We start from the raw sequence: 23,933 nt of genomic DNA, 5'->3' as shown, positions 1-23,933 counted from the left end.
CAAGCAAGGACAGTGCTGTTGTGGCTCTGAGTGATGCTGGTGTGGTGCTGAGTGATGATGTGGTTGGGCTGAGTGATGTGGTGGTGTATTAGAGTGATGTGGTGGTGTATTAGAGTGATGTGATGGTGTCTCAGAGTGATATGGTGGTGTCCCAGCGTGATGTGGTGGTGTCCCAGAGTGATGTGGTGGTGTCCCAGAGTGATATGGTGGTGTTCCTGACTGATGTGGTGGTGTTCCTGAGTGATGTAGTGGTGTCCGTGAGTGATGTGGTGGTGTCCCTGAGTGATGTAGTAATGCCCCTGAGCGATGTGGTGGTGCCCCTGAGTGATGTAGTGGTGTCCCTGAGTTATGTGGTGCGGTCCCTGAGTGATGTGGTGCAGTCCCTGAGTGATGTGGTGGTGTCCCTGAGTGATGTGGTGGTGTCCCTGAGTGATGTGGTGGTGTCCCAGAGTGATGTGGTGGTGTTCCCGAGTGATGTGGTGGTGTTCCAGAGTGATGTGTTTGTGTCCTATAGTGAAGTGGTGGTGCCCCAGAGTGATATGGTGGTGTCCCTAAGTGATGTAGTGATGCCCCTGAGTTATGTGGTGTGGACCCTGAGTGATGTGGTGGTGTCCCTGAGTGATGTGGTGGTGTCCCAGAGTGATGTGGTCGTGTCCCTGAGTGATGAGGCAGTATCCCTGAGTGATGTGGTGGTGTCCTAGAGTGATATGGTGGTGTCCTAGAGTGATATGGTGGTGTCCCTGAGTAATGTGGTGGTGTTTTGTGACGTTCAGCAGTGTGAGGCATGCAGCAGTGTGAGGCATGCAGCAGTGTGAGGCATGCCGCAGTGTGCATTATGCAGCAGTGTGAGGCGTGCAGCAGTGTGTGGCCTGCAGTAGTGTGAGTCGGGCGGTAGTATGCAGCAGTGTGAGTCATGCCGCAGTGAGCAGCATGCAGCAGTGTGAGGCATGCAGCAGTGTGTGGCATGCAGTAGTGTGAGTCGGGTGGTAGTATGCAGCAGTGTGAGTAATTCAGCAGAGTGCAGCATGCAGCAGTGTGCAGCGAGCAGCAGTGTGAGGCGTGCAGCAGTGTGAGGCATGCAGCAGTGTGAGGCCTGCAGCAGTGTGAATAATGCAGCTGTGTGCAGCGTGCAGCAGTGTGAGGCGTGCAGCAGTGTGAGGCATGCAGCAGTGTGAGGCATGCAACAGTGTCAGGCGTGCAGTAGTGTGCAGCATGAAGCAGTGTGCAGCAGTGTGCAGCAGTGCGCAGCGTGCAGCAGTGTGCGGCGTGCAACAGTGTATGGCGTGCAGCAGTGTTTGGCATGCAGCAGTGTGGGATTGTGAGGGTGAGGGGGTGTGAGGGTGAAGGGGTGTGAGAGTGTGAGGGTGAGGGGGTGTGGGTTCTGAGTGTGTGGGGGGTGTGATGGGGTGTGAGGGTGTGAGGGTGAGGGGGTGAGGGTGGGTGAGAGTTTTTGTGAGGGTGAGAGGCTGTTTGAGGGTGAAAGGGTGTGTGAGGGTGAGAGGGTGGGTGAGAGGGTGGGTAAGGGTGGGTGAGAGGTTGAGTGAGGGTGAGGGGGTGTGTGAGGGTGAGGGGGTGTGAGGGTGAAGGTGAGCGAGGGTGGGTGAGGGTGAGTGAAGGGGTGAGGGTGAGTGAGGATGAGAGGATTGTGAGCGTGAGGGGGTGAGGGTGGGTGAGGGTGAGTGAGGGTGTGTGAGGGTGTGAGGGTGAGTGAGGGTGGGAGGGTGTGAGGGTGTAAGGGTGAGAGGGTTGTGAGGATGAAGGGTGACGGTGTGAAGATGTGAGGGTGAGTGAGGGTGGGTGAGGGTGGGTGAGGATGTGAGGGTGAGGGAGGGTGTCTGGGGGTGATTGAGGGTGAGAGGGTGTGAGGGTGTGTGAGGGTGAGAGAGTGTGAGGGTCCGAAATAAATGGTGGCAGGGCAGACATCATTGCAGCTAGCAAGTCGAATGTTTTCAAGCTGAGTGTCCCTAGAGAGATGGCAACACAGCAACAGCATTTGAGGAGCAAGGTTACTGTAAACATTGTCGGCATTGCTGTGGGGGGGCGGGGGAAGGGGAGCGCTTTTGCTCACTGATAATTCTTCGACATTTCTGTGCGCTGTGCCACTACCGCAGCGATTTGTTAATGTGTTGTGTACAGTTAAGTAACACTGGTATTGGATCGACAGAAACGTCAAACCGCATTTTGTGGCGCCTTCATTGCATGCTGGAGGGGAGAGGAGTGTTGAGTATACGGCACTTTCACCTCTAGTGAGATTGACAGTCAATGAAAACATAGCATGCTTGTAATCTGGTGGGAGGGTGTGAGAAACAGATGTTATGGTCCGGTCAATCCGAAGCAGGCCATGCATCTTTTGAACCGCTAAATACATCAGACATGTGAGACCACCATGAGTGAGTTGGAATCATGTGAGCTATGCCATTGTTGTCAAAAAGAGAGATTACATTGGTGCATGCTGTGTGCTGGGTCTGGAAAACTCAAAGCAATCTGTAAATATCCCTACAGTGACCATTTGGGCAAAGGCCTTTATGGTAGCATGACGGTATCAGAAATTAATTTAGTGGTGCCGATTGTATTATTCGAATTATTTGCCAATGCTTGGTCAGTACTGCAGGGTCACCTCAGACTCGGGCAGAATCGAAAACAGGTAATGTTCGCCTTAAAGCTAACTGCTTCAGCAGAAGGACATAAGCCACTGGTCGGTTGTACTAAGATGAATGGCGAATTCATGCACCTTTTGTGAAGATTTTTACATAATCTGCAGAATCCGAATTTCAATACAAGTATATTATGAGAGGAGAAGAGATTAGATGGAAACAGAGGGCAACCATGAATGGGGAGTAAGAGAGAATGAAAGAGGTTGAGAGAGGGAAACAGAGATAGTGAGATAGAGAGAGAGAACACAGAGGGGAATGATCTAGAGGTGAAAGAGAGATAAGTCAGTGAGAAGAGAGGACGCAAAATACAAGAAATAAGTACACATATAGTGGGTGAGATAAAGAGAAATACAATTGGAGTAAGGAGAAGAAAGACGGAGGGCAATATAGGAGGGGAAGACGGAAAAAAAAGCATGATAAAGAAATCTAAATAGTGGATTAGAAAGAACCAATGGGAGAATAATGAGTGAAAGGAGAGATAGAAGAGGGAGAGAACGTGGAAGACAAGAGAGCTCGCATGAGTGAGGCAAAGGCAAGAAAATTGTTCGGAATGTTTGATAGAGGAGAAATAAAACAAGCTCTCTGCATTGCTGTGGCGGGGGGGCGAAAAGCGCGGATTATAAAAAAAAATTAGAGTAAGTGCGGCATGCCGCACTACTTAACAAGTTCTCGGCATTGCGTGGCGGGGGGGCTGTAGAACAGGGGAGCGGCGTTCCTTTGAAGTCTGGGAGGGAACGAGCATATGGGGTGTGAGCGATAACGGAAGTAAGAGGGGAGCAGGAAGTGAGGCCAAGCGAGCGCTGGCAAAGCTTCGTGCTTGAATGCCTCACATGCACTGGGCATAATCCGCACTCCAAAACCTCTTGGTAGAATTTGCTGGTGGCTAACCCTGGGCGAAGAACTACGCTCCGTTCGCGGAGTTTGCGGAGTTTCGGCAACTCCGCGCTCCGCGGAGAACGCGAAGTTGTCGAATACTCCGCAAACTGCTGCGTAGCATAGTTCTCGCGCGCTCAATAGCATTTTCGCGTGCGCGAGGATGCTTGTCGGTAAGATCGAGTTGCCGAACACGCAGAAACTGCAATCTGGCACAGAATAACTTGCAAACACGTTAGTAGTGACCAGAAATAAGGGGACGCGAGCGGGCGGGACAAACCTCATGGGTAACTTCGCGCGCTACACATCCCGAGCATGCAGGCAATCAATCAATCAATCAATCAGGATATTTGTATAGTGCGCTACTCACCCAGAGGGTCTCAAGGCACTTGGGGAGGGGGGTCCGCTACTGCTCGAACAGCCATGTCTTGAGTTGCTTCCTGAAGCAGAGGTGGTCTTGGGTCAGGCGGAGGTGGATGGGGAGGGAGTTCCAAGTCTTGGCTGCCAGGTAGGAAAAGGATCTTCCTCCCATGGTGGATCTTCGGATGCGTGGCACGGCGGCGAGGGCGTGGCTGGTCGATCGTAGCTGGCGGGTGGGAGTGTAGAAGGTCAGGCGGTTGTTGAGGTACCTGGGGCCCAGGTCGTGGAGGGCCTTGTGTGCGTGGGTGAGGAGTTGGAACGTGATTCTCTTGCTGACGGGGAGCCAGTGAAGGTCTCTCAGGTGTCCGGAGATGTGGCTGTGTCGGGGGATGTCCAAGATGAGTCGTGTGGAGGCTTTCTGGATGTGTTAGAGTCTTTTCTGGAGTTTGGCTGTGGTTCCGGTATAGAGGGTGTTTCCGTAGTCCAGTCGGCTGGTGACGAGTGCCTGTGTGACCGTCTTCCTGGTTTCGGTGGCGAGCCATGGGAAGATCTTTCGGAGCATGCATAGGATGTTGAAGCATGATGATGAGACGGCGTTGACTTGTCTGGTCATCGAGAGGGAGGAGTCCAGGATGAAGCCCAGGTTGCGTGCGTGGTCCGTTGGTTTGGGTGCGCTGCCCAGGGCAGGGGGCCACCAGGAGTCGTCCCAGGCGGAGGGTGATGATCCAAGGATGAGGACTTCCGTCTTGTCTGAGTTCATTTTCAGGCGGCTGTTCCTCATCCACTCGACTACGTCTTTCATCCCTTCGTGTAGGTTGGTTCTGGCGGTTCCTGGGTCGTTGGTGAGGGAGAGGATCAGCCGGGTGTCGTCGGCATAGGAGATGATGTTGAGGTTGTGTTGGCGTACGATGGCTGCAAGGGGGCTCATGTAGACGTTGAAGAGGGTGGGGATGAGTGATGATCCTTGTGGTAAGTCCGGATATGACTTCGGTGGCCTTGGATCTGTACGGGGGAGGCGGACTCTCTGGGTTCTTCCGGTGAGGAACGAGATGATCCACTCCAGTGCCTTCTCTTGGATTCCGATGTTGCTGAGGCGCTGCACTAGGGTGCGGTGGCAGACCGTATCGAATGCTGCGGAGAGGTCCAGAAGGATGAGGGCCGCTGTTTCCCAGTTGTTGAGCAGGGCTCGGATGTCGTCAGTGGCTGCGATGAGGGCGGTCTCGGTGCTGTGGTTGGCGCGGAAGCCGGACTGCGAGTGGTCGAGGCTGGTTGGGCGAGCGCAATTAGTGATCCACTGTGTGAGGTTGTTGGCTGCTTGGTTGGGGTCCGTTGAGCTGGCGGGTGGGTTCTGGCTCAGTGAAGTGGTGAGCTGGTCGGTGGTGATCTTGTTCCAGTTCCTGCGGGGAACCTGTTGCGGGTGGTGGTGAGTCGTGGTCTTTCTGAAGCTGAAGTGGACGCAGCTGTGGTCTGTCCAATGGAGTCCGGTGGAGTGGCTGAAGGAGATGTACTTGCTGGAGGAGAAGACTGGGTCAAGCGTGTGTCCGGCGTAGTGGGTGGGGGTGTTCACCAGTTGCATGAGTCCGAGGTTGGCGAGGTTGTCCAGCAGGGTGGTGGTGGTGTTGTCGTTGTTGTTCTCCAGGTGGAAGTTGAGGTCCCCTAGGAGGATGTAGTCAGCGGAGGCGAGGGCGTGCGGGCTGATGAAGTCTGCGATGTCTTCGCTGAATTGTGTGCGAGGTCCTGGGGGTCTGTAGATGAGGGTGCCTCTGAGTGTGGTCTTGGGGTCGGTGTGTATCTGGAAGTGAAGATGTTAAGCGGCTGTGAGGGTGTCGTCTGAGTTGGTCGTGATGCGGATGGAGTTCTTGTGGACGATGGCGATGCCTCCTCCTGTCTAGCTGACGCGGTCTCTCCGGGTGATCTTGGATCCGTCCGGGATGGCGACGGCGATGTCGGGCGCTGAGGAGGCATTCATCCATGTTTCCGTGAGGAAGGCGACGTCTGGAGATGTGGTGTCGAGCAGGTTCCAGAGTTCCACGGCGCTCCCGAAGACAAAAAATGGCTTGCGAACGGGTCAAGCAAGCTACTACGCATGCTCGCGGAGCTATGCGTAGTTCGTGGAGTGCAAGTGCATCTTCGCGTAGCTCGCGGAGTGCGGCTACGCGAACTACGCCCAGGCCCACTGGTGGCCCTCTATAACTCTCGCCAGCAATGTTTATGAATGAAATAAAGACCTAAAAATGGTGTTGTAAGTAAGCGTGGGCGTAAAATCCGTTTCGCGGGCGAAGTTATGGATTTTTGACGATTTAGCGATCCGCGAATCGCGCGAATTTACCCGAAAATTCGCCAATTCTCAAGCTACGAATTATTTTGCTTGGTTGCGCTTGAAAAATACAATATCGCGCGTGTGGCGTTGTCTTACCGTGATTCTGAGTCCGCCAAGTTGTTTTTCTCCAGGTTTTGCGTGCGCTGCACATTTCGATCTTGCTGCGTGATCGCGCGAGAGTTTTCCTAACGCAATTACGTTATCGCGACTTGCCATCATAAAGGCCCGCGACGGCGTGCAGCTAACTTCCGGCGGGAGATTTGAACGTCTTGCGTTCCCGAAATTGCAAAAATTGCAATTCTGCAGAAGAAATCCACAGCAGGAAGCATAAACTTTGGGAAAATGATGATTTTGATCAGAATAACTCCTCAGATTGACATTTGACTGCACTTTTTGGTGCAGGAGTCCTTTTTTTGGGGTAGGGTGGGAGGAAGGAAGTTATCTGAGTCTCCAACCTCCTGTTCCGGTCCGGCAGGCTCCTCCCAGTGCTTTGTGCATGTACTGGTCACTTTTCATTTGGCTGTGGAGCTGGAAGGATTACTTTCTGTGACTGCTGCTGGATTTGTATTTGAGGGCTTTTTGGACTTTGGAGTTTGGATCACTTTTGGACTTGAGATTTACAAGTAAGTTGGTGTTGTTTGTTTGGGGCATTGCAGTTGAGGCAACTACCGTTCTAAAACTTTTTTTACAACTTTAACAAAATATATATTGTGGTGGGTAGCCACAGTATCCAGCAGGCCCAGGGTTAGTCATTGGTGTTTCTGTAATTTGTTGTTTAACTCAATTCTCGTTTATGTCATGGAATTTTAGCTCACTGTTATATGTTGATTTTTTAAAAATGTTGGGGTGCCTGTAAAGCCTCACTAGCCAGTAGGCCCAGGTGTAGTGAGTGGTGCATGGGCCTAGTCTCTCTGTGGGGTGTCTTGAATTTAAACATCATTGAGGGCATGGATGCCATGGGATTGTGGTGATTTTTGAGTGTTTTTTTACTTTTTGGGGTGGTGTTGGGGCCTGGCCATGTGGGTGGGGGCCATTTTGAGTCCTGGTACAGGCAGGGCCTGGCCATGTGGTGGGGGTCAAGGGGCCATTTTTAAGCCAGGCAGTGTGCTCAGGCCTGCACCCAGTTGGCCTTGCTTTCAACCATTATGCCCTGGGATACTCAGTGGTGCATGGGCCTAGTCTTTCTCTGCGGTGTCTTGAATTTAAACATCATTGGGGGCATGGATGGCATGGGATTGTGGTGATTTTTGAGTGTTTTTTGACTTTTTGGGGTGGTGTTGGGGCCTGGCCATTTGGGTGGGGGCCATTTTGAGGCCTGGTACAGGCAGGGCCTGGCCATGTGGTGAGTGTCAAGAGGCTATTTTGAAGCCAGGCAGTGTGCTCAGGCCTGCACCCAGTTTGCCTTGCTTTCAACCATTATGCACAGGGGTACTCAGTGGTGCATGGGCCTAGTCTTTCTGTGGGGTGTCTTGAATTTAAACATCATTGAGAGCATGGATGGCATGGGATTGTGGTGATTTCTGAGTGTTTTTTCGACTTTTTGGGGTGTTGTTGGGGCCTGGCCATGTGGGTGGGGCCATTTTGAGGCCTGGTACAGGCAGGGCCTGGCCATGTGGTGGAGGTCAAGGGGCCATTTTGAAGCCAGGCAGTGTGCTCAGGCCTGCACCCAGTTTGCCTTGCTTTCAACCATTATGCCCAGGGGTACTCAGTGGTGCATGGGCCTAGTCTTTCTCTGGGGTGTCTTAAATTTAAACATCATTGAGGGCATGGATGGCATTGGATTGTGGTGATTTTTGAGTCTTTTTCGACTTTCTGGGGTGGTGTTGGGGCCTGGCCATGTGGGTGGGGGCCATTTTGAGGCCTGGGACAGGCAGGGCCTGGCCATGTGGTGGGGGTCAAGGGGCCATTTTTAAGCCAGGCAGTGTGCTCAGACCTGCACCCATTTTGCCTTGCTTTTAACCATTATGCCCTAGGGTACTCAGTGGTGCATGGGCCGAGACTTTCTCTGGGGTGTCTTGAATTTAAACATCATTGAGGGCATGGATGGCATGGGATTGTGGTGATTTCTGAGTGTTGTTCGACTTTTTGGGGTGTATAACTGATGTTCCTTTGGCTTCCATTGCTTTTAGGTGCACAAGAGAACCACCAGTGCCAGAAAGAAGTCCTGCAGCGGTGTGTGCAGCAAGACATCACGTGACGTCACGTGTGGGCACAGACAAGACAACTCTGCAACTCGTGCAACTGCGGCCTGCTGTTCTGACATCCCACAAGATGGCCCCAAAGAAAGTTGGCCGTAGCGCCTCTGCGAAAAAAGTTGATAGTGCCACTGCCATTAAGAAGGAGCAGAAAAAGCAAGTGGCACCACCTACCAAGAAGACTGGTGTGCCCACCGACACCTTTTTGGGGGAAAAAAACTACGCCTGCAGCAGCAGTAGTGTCCGCCGGGGACCAAGCTGGAAGCAGCACCTCCGCTTCATTGGGCTCAGTGCCACCAGGCCAAGTTAGGTCCAAGACCACCATGAGTGCTGCTGCGACAGCCACGTTGGTTGTTGAATCACCATCCACCAGTGATCTTGGCTCATCACAAGAAAGTATCATCCAATCAACGCCGGGTGTAACTCAGCTGATGAGTGTTCAACAACCACAGCCACAAACCCAGGTGCAAGTAGTACAAGCACAAGTACATGGGCAAGGAGAGGCGCAAGTACAGCCGCAAGGAGAGGCGCAAGTAGAGGCGCAAGTACAGCCACAAGGAGAGGCGCAAGTAAAGCCGCAAGGAGAGGTGCATGGAGAGGTGCGACTAGAGGTTCCTTCTAGCGGCACAACTGCCTTCAACGCTTGTTCCTCCAGAAGTAGGGGCACATCAGGAAATTGCTATTCAAGAGGAGGTATCATCCGAGGAAGCCACTCCTCCTGATGATGATCCATTGTCTTCCAGATCCCCAGCAAGAAAAAGGTCAAGGAGGGCTACTACTACTACACGTTCTTCTTCAAGCCCCCTTCATTCTGATGATCTTGATCCTGATTCGAACCCACAAATGCAGTCAGAGAGTGAGGCACGTCATGAGTCAACAAAGGTAGCTAAGCCTAAAAGGAAGGCTCCCGCAAAGCTTTGACTTATGGCTGATGACGACGAACAAGAAGTTGTGTCTTCTGCTGCTGATGAACAGTCTGATGATCACTCAGTCATCACAGTCATCACCCCAGCCCCAGCATGCAGCAGACAGACATTTTCACCCTAGCCCGAATGGCTGCTGAGTGGGATATGGGCGGCGTGGCACTGGTACCACCACCATTAACTACAACACCAACATGACCTACAGCTTCCATCTTTTTTAGTCAGAAGGGCCGGCATGGACCTCCATCCATCTCGACCTCAAGTAGTGGTGCTGTAAGTGAACCACAGAAACGAATTCAGCCACGCCCATCCTCCACTTCATCTGGCATTGAAAGTCAAAGTAGCACCTCCACCTTCAGCAGACATCACCAGTCCCCAGTTTGGGACTTCTTTACTGTTAGCGCAAAGGCGGAAAACATGGTTGTTTGTTCGATTTGTAAACCATGCGTTAGTCGGGGTAAGCTTGGTACCAACTATGGTACCGGAGGCCAGAGAGTTCATCTCAAGCAACACCACACTATTGAGTGGGAAACACACATGAGGAAGGCAAAAGAAAAACAAATCCAAATGTATCCCTTGATATTGCATCTGATGATGACGAGAATCTGATTGTGCAGGGGGGAAGTGAAGAAGCGACAGACATTTTTTCTGGTACACCCAGTTCTGCTGGCAGCAGCAATGCAGTGGTATTGCCCTCTACCCTTGCAACATCTAGGAGGCACACTAAGAAAGTTGTAGAGACAACAATGCGAAAAAGTACATCAATGGACCTAACTGGTTTGAAGTCTGCATCATCATCATCTTCATCACGTAAAATGGTCCAGCCCACCATTAGAAGCATGTTTTGGTCGGAGGCACCATTTGAACGCAACCCCCCAACGGTACGTCTGTATAACGCAAAGCTGGCTAAAATGCTAGCGCTGGACCTTCTCCCTTTTTCTTTCGTGGGAGGGGTGGGATTTCTAGAATTAGTGGCAACAGTCTGCCCTAAATGGAAGGTTTCTAGCCGGTCCGATTTTGCCAGAGTTGCGGTTCCAGCACTACATCAAGATGTGCTGGAGGTGATTGGGGCAGCTTTGCAGAAGAGTGCTGTTCACACTATCCACTTGACAACAGACATGTGGACCAGTTGCCAAGCACTTGATTACATGTGCATCACTGCACACAGGGTCTCTTTTGCAGGGTCTTTTGCAGGGGTTAGAGACAAGTCAAGTGCATTTGTTGACCTGGACACAGTTTTTCAAGCTATTTGGAAACATGCAACATTAGCCATGTTTGCCATGGAGAAAAATCATACTGCAAAAAACATTTTGGATGAGTTTAACAGTAAGGTCTCTGAATGGCTGCAACCAAGAAATCACATAGTTGTTATATTTCCACGGATAATGGCAGTAATATAGTTAAGGCCATGCAGGACGGTGAATATTTCAGGTGCCGTGTTTGGCGCACTGTATGAACCTTGTTGTTCAAGATTTCTTGAAAACTGAAAACCAAGAAAAGAAGTTACTGTCTACCTGCCGAAGAATCTGCACACCTTTCAGCCATCCTTTTAAGGCCCAGAAGCAGCTGGGGAGCATTCAACATGTACTTAATGTGCCAGTCAAAGGACTCATCCATGAGGTGGCAACACGTTGGAACTCAACCTTTTACATGCTTGAGCATCTGTTTGAGCAGTGCATGGTAATCAATGACTATATCTTTACAGTAGGTTCTGCTATTAATGACATGAGGCTAGAGTAGGAGGAATAGCAGCTAGTTAAAAGCCTGACAGACATGCTTCGTCCTTTTGAGGTCTTTAAGCGTGAAGTCAACAGGGAGGACTGTTCTTTGAGCAAAGCTATCCCATTGTTGTGCATGCTTGAGCACCAACTGAAGGCAGTGTCTTCAACGTTGAGAGATGATGTTGGAAAGCAAGCTGCATATCTGTTGGCGGAGAACTTATTAAGCCGCCTAGTTGCCAATGAAAGGCTTCAAAAGATACATACAGAACAACATTACATTTGTGCCACTATTCTGGATCCACGGTACAAAAAGGCAGTGGCCAGCAAAGCATTCATTCCTTTTGATGAGGCAGATGTTTCAAAGTACAAACATTGGATAGCTGTGTCAGCCAGTCGGTTTGAAAAAGATCGGCAGAAAAATCAAGGAGCCGTCAGAAGTCCAACGGAATCAGCAGGCGATCCAGCGTCAAATTCTACTTCTGAATCTGTGGCGAAGGGAGTAACTTTCTCTCACAGCCGTTAAGGACACCAGCAGCAACCCTATCATCATCCTCACCTGCACCAGGCCCAGCCATAATATTTTCGGGAGCGGATTGGCTAACTCATCAAGGGTTTGTTCGTTCCAGTGCTGAGAAGGACACAGAAGGTTCGCAAAGTGGAGCAACCATGGAGAACCTTGAGTTGATAGTGCAGGCCTATCTGGATGACCTAACACATGTCTTTGTTAATACGAGCCCATTGCTGTATTGGTACAGGAAAATGGCTCTATGGCCACTGATCACCAACCTGGCTCTAAATTATTTGTCTTGATCGTGTTTTCAGTGCTGCTGGTGCCATTGTAACTTCAAAAATGACCCGCCTCTCGGCCAACAATGTGGAGAGGTTAACACTGATCAAGATGATCAGCACTTGATACCACCAGATTACAAAGTATGTGAATGCACGCAGGAAGAAGAGGACACCGACTTAGGTGACTGAAGTTCTTCTCTGTTACCTGACCTACTCCCGTCTCAATTCATGGATTTGGAGGACGAGCTCTACTTCCCTGACACCGAGCCCTGAAAATGGCTTCCTTTTTTTCGTCCTTATTCACTTTTATTCCTGTGTCTTTCTTTGTTTTGCAACCTTTACCACAACAAAACTCTAATCACCTAATCACAACAAGTCCATCAGCAGCACTGTCTTCATCTTATATTCCTTATTGATTTGAAGGTGCCACAGTCTGCATTCCTGAGGTTCACAAGTTCACAACTCAATCATGCTCCTTTATACTCCTCCTCCAGACTCCCCCTATCCATTTCCCTCAATGCAGATGGATGGATTACGATGAGTCCCCTCAAGTGGGACTGAAATTACTGACTGACTACATGCTTGCTGATTGCTGACAGAGTTACTTTTGATATTGACAGGAGAGGCTGCTTTGTGGTCCCTCACTTTCCGAAGAAGATGTGGACAAAAAGTAGAACAGGTAATGAATAATTGAGAATTTGGCATGCACTGGACAGCAATGGCTGTCTTGCTCCGATGAAACCAATTGCTTTTTGTTTTTTGTGCATGAAATGATGATTCTTATGTCTTGTCTTAGTTATTATCTAATATTTCACACAGCTATTGTACTCATGTCAACAACTCTTTTTTTTACCTTGTTTAATTAAAATTGTACTTCAAATTCAGGGGCCACTATATTGCATTTAACAAAATATGCAAAATGTCCTTGGAGCGGACTCACTTGTCAATATACCATGATGATTGATTAAATAATATATCTTTTTTCTTTACAGCCACTCACTGGGATGGATGGATCATCAGCGTCGATTTACAGAAGAACTATGGCCAATTCGTGAGTGGCAAACAGGTAAACCAGTCTACAACAACTACTACAGCAGGACTACATGTCTGTCTATTTGTGGAATGTATTGGTCGAGGGCGAGGCAGTGTACTGTTGTTGTTATGCCAGGCAGAGTCCACTCCAGACAGCAGTTCATGTAAAATTGGGGCTATGTGGCTTGCTGCATACAATTAGATATGCTTTGTCTGTCTGACAAAGAGCCTAGATATGCTACATCAGGGTGCTTCATTCAGTGGTGCCTGCCTTGACCCTCTTCATGGTACTGCCTCAAGCTTGGGCCAAACATCCCTTATGTTTGCAAAATGTGCTGTTTTTCGGTATTTCGCAAATCTCGCGAAAGTACCGAAAAATCGCAAATTCTTGAGCGGAACGGATTTTTGGCCCATGCTTGCGGCAGGGCCATGTAGACGGTCAAGGCAGGCACCACTGAGTGAAGCATCCTCCTGATGTAGCATACCTAGGCTCTTTGACACAGACAAAGCATATCTACGGTTTAGGGTTTAGTGTAATTTATTAGGGTTTTTGGGTTTAAGTTGGTATGGTTCATGCTGATTCTAGGGCTCGGGCCCAGATGCAGGCTTGTTCATAATGATGTTGGCAATGATTTAGGGGGGTTTGGTGTTCTTTGATCCAGAATTGGCAGAATTTTGGCCTTTTCGTGTGTTTTGCGGGCGCGTGTGTTTGGGTGAAAACTAAGCGACAACTAGTCGTAGACCTTCTTCTTCTTCTTCTTCAAAGCGCGCAGTGGTGCGATTTTGTTCTGCCTTGCTGAGATTCTTGTGAATCGCTGGAACAAGTGACTGTCCAGGTGAGTTTCAAGAGGATCAAAGTAGTGGAAGTGCTGAAAACCAGTATTGCATGTTTTTGGGGGCTGTTTGGGGGTGTTCTAGATTTGTGTGTGAGGGTGCGTGTCTGGGAGCACTGCTGGAATAGCATCATTTTTATTGGATGTGATTTGAAGAAAATCCATGGTGGGAAAGAGGAGTTAGGGCCTAGCTGCAGAGCGCGTTTGGACCGATGTTGACTGGTTGGCTGAAAACTTTCTAAGTATGAGTTATTGCATTTTTGCTTTTTGCCTGTGTAGGGATGTTCTGCTTTTTTGCGGGTGGCTGCAGGGGTCTGGGGGCATAGCTCGGAAGGACTAATATCGGAATCAAGTGTTTTGGACTAAATCCATGGTGAAAAAGTTTTTGCGTTTTTGCTCACTTGCCTGTCTTTGTGGTGCTGTTTGGGGGGCTGCCAGTTTTTTGTGGGTGGGTTTTGGGGTCTGGGAGCACTGCTGGCACAGTCTAATGTTGATTGCATTTGTTTTTCAGGAAATCCATGGTGAAAAAGGGGAGTTAGAGCCTAGCCTTAAAGCGTATTTGGACTGAATTGAAGGTAGGCCCATTTTTTCTTTTTGCCTGTTTGGGGGATGTTCTGTTTTTTTGCAGGTGGCTGCAGGGGTCTGGGGGCATAGCTCGGAAGGTCTAATATCGGAATCAAGTGTTTTGGACCAAATCCATGGTGACATTTTTTTTGCGTTTTTGCTCACGTGCCTGTCTTTGGGGTGCTGTTTGGGGGCTTTCCAGGTATTTGGTGGGTGGATTTTGGGGTCTGGGAGCACTTCTGGCACAGTCTAATGCTGATTGCATTTGTTTTTCAGGAAATCCATGGTGGAAAAGGGGAGTTAGGGCCTAGCTGCACAGCGCATTTGTACTGAATTCCATGTAGGCCCGAAATTTGCTAAGTCTCACTTTTTGTGGTTTGCTTTTTGGCTGTTTGGGGGGGTTAAACTTGTTTCTGCCTGGGTTGACGGGTCTGGGGGCATTGCTGTGAAGGTCTAATACCGGATAAAAGTGTTTTCGAGAAAATCGGAGGTGAACAAGTTTTTCCATTTTCAGGCATTTCGCTCACTTTAGTGTTTTCGGGGGTCTGTTTGGGGGGGGTTCCTGGTGTTTGTGGGTGGGTTTTGGGGTCTTGGAGCAACGCTGGGTATGGATACTTTTTATTGCAAGAGGTTTGACAGAAATCTATGGTGGCAAAGGGGAGGTAGGGCCTAGCTGCAGAGCGCACACGGAGTGATCTGGGAAATATGCAGAGATTTGACAAAGTGCCAATTTTTAAATTTTTGCTTTTTGGCTGTTTGGGGCGGTTGTAATTGTATCCGCCTGGGTTGATGGGTCTGGGGGCATTGCTGTGATGGTCTAATACCGGATAAAAGTGGTTTGGAGAAAATCGGAGGTGAAAAAGTGTTTCCATTTTCAGGCATTTCGCTCACTTTTGAGTTTTCCGGGGTTGTTTTGCGGGGTTCCTGGTGTTTGTGGGTAGGTATTGGGGTCTTGGAGCAACGCTGGGTATGGATTCTTCTGATTGCAAGAGGTTTGAAGAAAATCCATGGTGGCAAAGGGGAGTTAGGGCCTAGTTGAAGAAAGAGTTTGACACTATGTTAAACTTAGTGCTCGTTATGGTTAGCAATATTGCATGTAGGGGATGGTCAAGATTTTGGCAACTGGGTTCCGCGGTCTACTCTTGGAGCACTTGTAGAGAAATGTATAATTTTGTTTGCAATTTGTTTGAAGAAAATTCGTGGTGGGAAAGGGAGGATTTGGGCCTACTTTACTTTCAAAGTACGTTTTGCACCATTTTCCACTAGGCCTCAGACAGGTAGCAGTATTGCACGTTTTTTTTTGGTCTGATTGGTGGTATTCTGCATTTTAGCATCTGTGCTTAAGGGTCTGGGAGCACTGCTGGGAAGGTCTAATTTTGGTCTAAAATCGTAGTTTACACTACACCTTGCTTGAGGGTAAAGATCCGCAAAATTCGCCCATACTTATTTATCCTTCAAAGACTCAGAGTACGTCCTTTCGAAACTATTTTACTGTCGATTCTGAAACTGAAAGTGTGACTTTTTGCACTACACAGTGTACGTACCTTATATTTTTTTCTCAGTGGCGTTTTAATATCACTTCCTGTTTTTGCATCAACATTTACAGGGCGGCTTTCACCCTGTGCAATGGAAAAAAGGATGAAGTCAGGCTTCACATTAGCGACCGGCAATTCAGCATCCGCCAGGTAGGCAGTGGACAGGGTGTCTTATGGTCACCAACATTGATCGACGGAGCGTTAGATGGAATGGAGGAGTACCGCAAACAAGAGGAATGGCTTGATGCATGCAACTTCCCAAATTCAACAGGACAAGTACAACAACATACAGTAAAAGTATCCATTCATTTCTACTTATCTTTTAAGTAATGTTATCGCTGTGAACTTCTATGAGTGTGACTCTGCATTTCTATGCTCTCTGCTTCTAAATTTTTCCCTCCAGCCATTGTATAGCTTTACTTTGCTATTTTTCAAACTAATTTAATGAACACAGTGTTTCTCTGAGTGCTGAGATAGGCAAAAACGCATAATTACTGCAGCCCTGTACTGTCGCATTCTTTCATTCATTAGAAAGTACTACTTAGTTTAAGTAACCTAACCATCCATTGAGCAATCAACTTCATGCCTGCAGAAGTGCATGCACTTCCTTTATGTCCCTTAAAATAGTTATGGATATCTTCGTATCCAAAGATTTGTTTATCTTCAATTGTTGTTTGTCCATGCTTTGTTTTTTTTTCCTCTCTCAACCATACGTTCTCAAAAAACCCCATTCCCATCCAATTTTCAAACCCTAACCCTCTTTCCCCGGGCTGTGTGGTTTTCATTGATGTGTGAGTAAATGACAGCAATAATTCCACACACTTGCTGGGGAGCTTAAGGTCCTAGCAACTGAAAATGATTTTCATTTCAAGGCTGGTGAAGGAATCAAAGGATATATTCTTACTCAGCTTGACACAGACCCATGTCTATTGGCAAATCAAAGCAGATTTTCATGGGCGCCATCAACTGGATTGATCATGAAGAACATACTCCTCCTACACGTGGCAAATGATTACGCTGCTGTGTCCTTCACCTTCAGCACTATTTCTTGTAGTAGTAGCCAAAAAAATTCCACGCAAGTAGTAGTTATACTTTCAATAGTTTAGCATTTGTAAGGCTACATTTTGGCACTGTTCTAGTGTACTGTCACGTGCTATATTATCTATCGTACCGTTCCAATGCTCCGCTCAGGCCAATCAAGGTTTCAATTTCTTTTTTTTCATATGCTGCAACTGCCACTGTGTACCACCACTAGTACCACTGCAATGATGCCATTTCAACCGCCCAGGATTGCCATCCTTAATCGCCATTTGGCATGCAGCCAGCCCTGTGCTTAGCCCTATTTTCAAACATGAATTACAGGTAAGATAAGCGTTTGGAGGGAGGAAGAATAATGGAGTAGTATGAGAGACAAGAGACTGGCGGTAGTACTAGTAAAGTCCTAGGACAATTGAATTCACTGACTCTGTGAGAGGCACTTACTTTTGTAAACATTTGGGCAATTAATTACACAATTTGAATCAAGAAGCTACTAAAGTTTCAGGAAAACAAATTTACAGTTAACCCCCCCCCTCCAGCCTCAACTGCAGTAAAAAACACGTAAATGTAAATGTAAATGTACAGGAATTTGTATAGCGCAAATCACCGAGCGGTTTCTAAGCGCTTGCTTAGGGAACCCGTCCTGGTATTCCCCTGTGAGATAACCCTGGCAGGGTATCCGCAAGGTGAAAGCCAGGCATCCCGCCGCGAGGGGCCGTTGTGGAGATTAAGCAAGCTATTGCCCAGAGTCGCAGAGTGTGAACCCATGAATCGAGTAGGCACCGGAGCGAGAATTGTCGAGTCCATGGACATTTTAGGACTCAAGACCCCGCTGAGCCGGGAATTGAACCCTGGTACCGGGCTGACCTCTGCTTCCAGGTCTGCCTCCTTTAACCAGTGAGCCACACTTCTCCACATACTACTTAAACATGCTATGTTTAAGTTGAAAGTAATAAGTATTTATATCCCTAACAAAAATAAACTATCCCGTAAGACCCAACCCACACCCCCTACCTAACCTCAACGAATGTCTGTGAAATAAAAAGTCCCCAAAGTCCAAAACAACCAACTCCCAATTCCCACCACCCAGAAGTCTTTAAAAAAGGGGCAAGGGACAGTCTCTCTTTCTCTAATGCCGCCGGCGGCGTAGTTTTTGGGCCAGGTGGTCATGCTCCTTGCGGAGGTTCTTGAGCAGGATTCTCAGTTTCTTCTGCTCCTGCTCAAGGTAGGACACCCTGAGGGTTAGGCGGTGCACGCGTGCCTTGCACCTGCTGTGGGGGCAGCTGATTTTTTGGCAGCTTGGTGGTGGCCGGTGGCTGTGGTACCACTGCTCCATAACGCTGGAGGCCTGCACTGACTGGCTGACCCAGGGAGCGCGGAGGAGGATGCAGCTGTCCCTGTGGATGTTGTGGTCGACTGCGTTTCCTCCTCCTCCTGGGCCACCAGCCACCGATATTCAGCGACAGTCGCCTCCAGTTTCCGTTGCCGGGCCCATCTAGCCAGGTCCTTTTGTGACAGTTTGGAAGGACCATCTATATGAAGAAAGAAAAACATAGTCTGTAACCAATGCTCTTTAAGATTAACACAAAATAATACAGCAGAAAGTTGTGTCACAGTAGAAGTAGCAACTTGCAAGCACAGTACATAACATTTGTGGCCTGTATCTATCTAACCTCCCGCTTCTTCAGCCTTGCTCTAACATTAGTGGGAGTTTCAGGAATCATTTCTTTGATCACTATGGACTCAGTACATTAGAGTCGACTATGACAGTACACCAGTCATATTCTTCTTCTTCTCTCTTGTTTAGCGAAATTGGTACGTAAACTTCTGGAAGCCGGCATAATGCCAGCACAGTCAACTTGCACGCCATGATGACACAGGCTTGCGTTACTGTACCAGTCCAGTACATGTAGGTGGTGAAGCTCTTACTTTCCTATTATGGGTGGCACTGGGTTTATACAAGTATCAATTTACATTTACATTACTGAGAATACTATGTTACAAGAGCTACTGCTTAATTAATTTAACATTCACCCTACAGTGCCAATGACTAGTAAAAAAAGGAAAATGAAGAAGATAAATAATATGATTATCTATCCCTTCACAGGATATATATTTGATTACATATGGGATGACTTTAGGTGCCTTGTTTTTTATTGAGTGAACACTGATAGGACACACATGAATGACAGAGTTGTACTAAAATTATTAACAGAGGTAGTGAGTGGCCCCCGTAATCGCCGGATATATGCTGTGCTTGCAATACAAAGTACTGCTACTATTCATGGTAGTATTCAGAAAAATTACAACTTCTTTTCCTTGCCTTTCCTGCACTGGAATGGACGTGCGGGTGCGGTATTACATGCTCTTCAAAGTAACACTTAGTTCATCCAGTGACCGTCTACTCTCTCTACATACACATATACTATCTATGAGTCAGATAGTACCATGATCCAGGCATACATCCATTCAAAGTAAATGTCAATCATTCTTCTTAAAGTCTCAAGTTGACAAACCTTACTTCTTCTCACGGGAAAAGAACATTTTCATTTCATTTTGGATACCGCAAGCCATGCATCCGTGCTTGACTTGCATTTAAATTTCAACCAAAGGATATGTTGCGCACACATACAGTCACCCACCCAGGCAGTCCTCCTTCCACCCATCCTTGCTTCATCCTTCAACCGGACATGCATCATATTCCCAGCCACCTCGGGCAGCATTCAAAAACACGTATCATTCTTTGCCAGGCATCATTACTTTTAACTCGCTCGTCCTTCCACACTTACTTACACCCTTCTTTCCCTTTCGTTCATCCCATCCATTAAGTTCATCTCTGATCTGACTTGGATTCTCGGAAAAACTTTCACAGCGGAGTTGAAGTCAATTTAGAGGAGGCTACAACCTGGTTAATAAAAACTTAGTTCTAAATTTGTAAGTCTTCTTAACAGTATAGTATACTTGTACTGTACAACATATACTACACCCGTGCAGAGAGCACACTCTGCAGTCTGCTATCTCAATAAGTAAGGAATATATTAGCTTACCACTGTCAGCGACTACAGTGGCATCCCCCACAGCAGCTTCCGCTGGCTGTTGCACCGCCCCCGCCCCAGGAGTGCCCACCTCCGCGCTGGCCCCGGCACCGGTGGATGGTTGTGCCGATGTTCCGCCTAGAAAATACATTTCAGATTCTTAAATGCCATATACACCACTCCCTATATTTTGTCTAGGAATGAAAAAATGTCACTACAACTACACAAACAAATGTAATAATTTCTGACAAAAAATTTCACTTTTTTCAGGGAAGCGTGTTGTCTTGCTACACTTTTTGGCACAACTGATGAATGCTTGCTTTTTAACATCAGATAATCATCAGTAGGACGGAGTCAGCAACGATTCAGCACCACAAAGAAGATTTGAAGTTCCAACCAGGTGAGGGCTCGCCCACAATTAATGTGTGAGATCATTAAGCACTTTTAAATTTTCAATCCACTGTTTATGTTGTATGATGAACTTGATTTTAATAAATGTTTTTACTTATAACTACACAGGCAGACTAATAATAATAATCTAGTAGTACCACAGGGAGTCATAGTAGAGGCAGGATAAGAATTTAGAAACAGTCTACAAGAAGATGAAAGACGATGTAGGAAAAATCGAATGTGGAACGTTAGTAAAAAATAGGTACTCTAAAAGATAGGGAAGTATAATTATTAATATTAACATGAAAACTTACTGGGGCCAGCAGAGGAGCCCTCGCCTGACTGATCCTGGCCTTCCTGGTCCTCGTCCGCCGGCGCCGCTACCTCCTCGGCTGTCATTTTTGCCCCTGGGGGGAGCTGATGTACAACATGAAAGAATGACCCAAACATGGATGATTGTTGTCACCAAATCAAACATTTCAAAAGAACAATAACAAAATATTTCGGGGACATAGCAAATAGACAACAATTGCCCTACATTTATTGACCTATCTGATGTGGTCTACTTGGATGTTAGTATTGCTGGATTCGTGGACCGTCGACTTGGAAAGTTATGTAACTCACTAAACAAACTACAAAAAGGTTCAACTAGGACTGGTAGGCAACACTACGCAGCAAGTGAAGTGACAGACAAAGTCCATCGTGATTGCAGACCAGTGAGAACACTAAAAAGTAATTTTCCTACTCCATAACCAGTCATTAAAATACTCAAACTATCAATCCACCACCACTATCTCTTCTTAGTGGCAGGTGTACAAAGGAAGGACTGGACTTGAGTCTCTAGGGGCAGATTTACAAGTCCCTTGCGGCTCTTTTGCTCCATCGTTGCGTGACTTTTGTGACGCAGCGGCAGCGCTAAAGAGGCGCCATGGTGCGGGGTATTTTAACAACGTGATGCATCTGGTAGATGCATCATGTTGTAAAGCCCTGCGCCATCAGGGGACGTTCCGGCGCAAGGGAGTGCGTTCCTGCGCAGAAACGCATCCTAAAGGTGGCTGAGTGAAATCTGCAAGATTTCACTCAGTCACTTTTAGGCCAATGCTGCGCCACTCAGTCAAAACCCTGCGCCTGCTTGAAGCAGACGTACGGCTTGACGCTGCATTGGGGAGATAGTGCACCCCGGAGCATTGCTGGATCTGCGTCGTGGTTGCGACGCAACTCCAGCAATGCGCTGCCTTTAGGGCACAGATGCGTGACGCTTCTGTGTCGTTTTTGCCCAATGGTGCGCCGCATTGTAAATGCGGCGCACCATGGGTGGTGGAGGCGTGGCGCACAAGTACTGGCGCATCCCTGCTAATTTGCAGGGATGCGCCAAAAATTGTAAATCTGCCCATTAGTGTCTAGCATTACGCAGTTCTGTAAAGTACACTCATACATAACTACTCGAAAACAATTAAGCATAGTAGCACCGCCACTGAGCAGGAGAGCAGTGCACCTAAAAATCAATCACAGAACATTTTGAAACATAATTTACCTATAATCTAATCAGCAGCATTATTGCTCTTCGGAAAAACTAAAATTTGCAATATGATAACACATAGAGCAGGAGAAAACAGAGTAGTGATTAAATAGCTAATAATACTCACCAAGCCCGGGGATCTCGACACCTGGCAGGTCGAGCAGGTCGCGTTCACGGTCCAGGAGGTCGGACCACCAGTGCGTGGCCTGGTGGTAGGTGCGCCGGACCGGAGAGTGTTGATACATGGCCGGGCACACCTTCTCCCACCGCTTCCGACAATCCCGGAGCCCGTACCCGCTAGTGATCCTGCCGTCTGCCGCGATGGTCTTGGGGAGGCGGTGCTGCACATAGTAAACCAGTGCTGCCACCTCCTCTGCGCTGAAGATCTTCCGGGGATGTGACTAGCTCCCCCCGCAATCGCCCACATGGGAGCCGGGTACGGGGTGCAGGACCCTTCCCCTTCTCCTACCCTGCTCCCTTTGCCATGGTCCTGTACAGCAGAAAGAAAAAAAAGGAAAGAATAGGAAAAAAGTAAAGTAAATTTTTTTTTTTAAAAAGTAGCTTTAAAAGTAACGAAAAGTTGAAAAAAACACAAAATATAGATCTAGAAAAAAAGAGGGATAGATATAGAGTAGAAAATATTAAAAAAAAGTCCAAGGAAACAAAGGATTGCACAGATGAAAGGAGGATTAGAAAGCATGCACAGAACCATAGCAATAAATGAAAAACAAGATGGCCGTGCCCATTGAGGACCGCATGGGTACGTTCATGCGATTTTTCCCGTGCGAGTACGTAAAAAGACACTCACACTCGTAATAGCACGCCCCACACAACGCAACTTTGTCAATAGCGCCTGGAAACAGAAATATGCAACGCGCACAAGATGGCCGCGCCCATGTACGACCGCATGGGCAACCTCGCGGTCGGTGCGCTGCAAGCGGTCCACGAATAAGCAAAAAAACGGGCGAACACGCAAAAAAAAGAAATCCGCAAATTCGCACGAATTCGCGGATTGCAAGTTCAATTTCCAGTGAATAAGCGCCCCGCGAATTTCTCGAAATTGCAGAAAAACGAATTTTGCAGAACTGAAAGCACTTAGCAGGTGCAAAAGTTCAAGCTAATTTGTAACCATTCCCTGTAGTGCTTCCTGAGGGGCCCCTCCAGAGTTCAGTTGCCTACTTGCAACTAGACTCTGACCCTCAAAGCAGGGTCAGAGAATAGTAACAAGTATGGCACAATGCTCCTGTAAAACACTTTTAAACTGCAACAGGAAGCACTTACAGCAGCTAAGGAAGCAGGTGCCAGCGTGTAAGCTCAAATTCAGTAACACATTAACCAGCCCCAAATGAATTCACCTCATTTGAGGCTGGGAAGGTGTGCTTTGCTTTCCCCCCATAATCTACAGTGGTGAACAAGAGGGTGGTAGTGGTGAACCAGAGGGTGCTGTGATGAACCAGAGGGTGCTGTGATAAACCAGAGGGGGACAGTGATGATCCAGAGGGTGGCAGTGGCAAACCAGAGGGTGGCAGTGATGAACCAGAGGGTGGCAGGGATGAACCAGTGGATGGCAGTGATCAACTAGAGGGTGTCAGTGATGAACCAGAGGGTGGCAGGGATGAACAAGAGGGGGCAGTGATGATCCAGAGGGTGGCATTGGCAAACCAGAGGGAGGCAGTGATGAACCAGAGGGTGTCAGTGATGATCCAGAGGGTGGCAGTGGCGAACCAGAGGGTGGCAGTAATGAACCAGAGGGTGGCAGTGATTAACCAGAGGGTGGCAGTGGTGAACCACAAGGTGATGAACCAGAGGATGGCAGTGATGAACCAGAGGGTGGCAGTGGTGAACCAGAGGGTGCTGTGATAAACCAGAGGGGGACTGTGATAATCCGAAGGGTGGCAGTGGCAAACTAGAGGGTGGCAGTGATGAACCAGAGGGTGGCAGTGATGAATCAGAGGGTGGCAGTGGTGAACCAGAGGGTGGCAGGGATGAACCAGAGGATGCCAGTGATCAACCAGAGGGTGGTAGCCTTGAACCAGAGGGTGGCAGTGATCAACCAGAGGGTGGCAGTGATGAACCAGAGGGTGGCAGTGGTGAACCAGAGGGTGGCAGTGATGATCCAGAGGGTGGCAGTGGCAAACCAGAGGGTGGCAGT

The sequence above is a fragment of the Lissotriton vulgaris genome, chromosome 2_1, assembly GCF_964263255.1.
Source record: "Lissotriton vulgaris chromosome 2_1, aLisVul1.2, whole genome shotgun sequence".
Taxonomy (NCBI): domain Eukaryota; kingdom Metazoa; phylum Chordata; class Amphibia; order Caudata; family Salamandridae; genus Lissotriton; species Lissotriton vulgaris.
The sequence above is the reverse complement of the archived record's forward strand: the minus strand, read 5'-3'. Positions refer to the sequence as shown.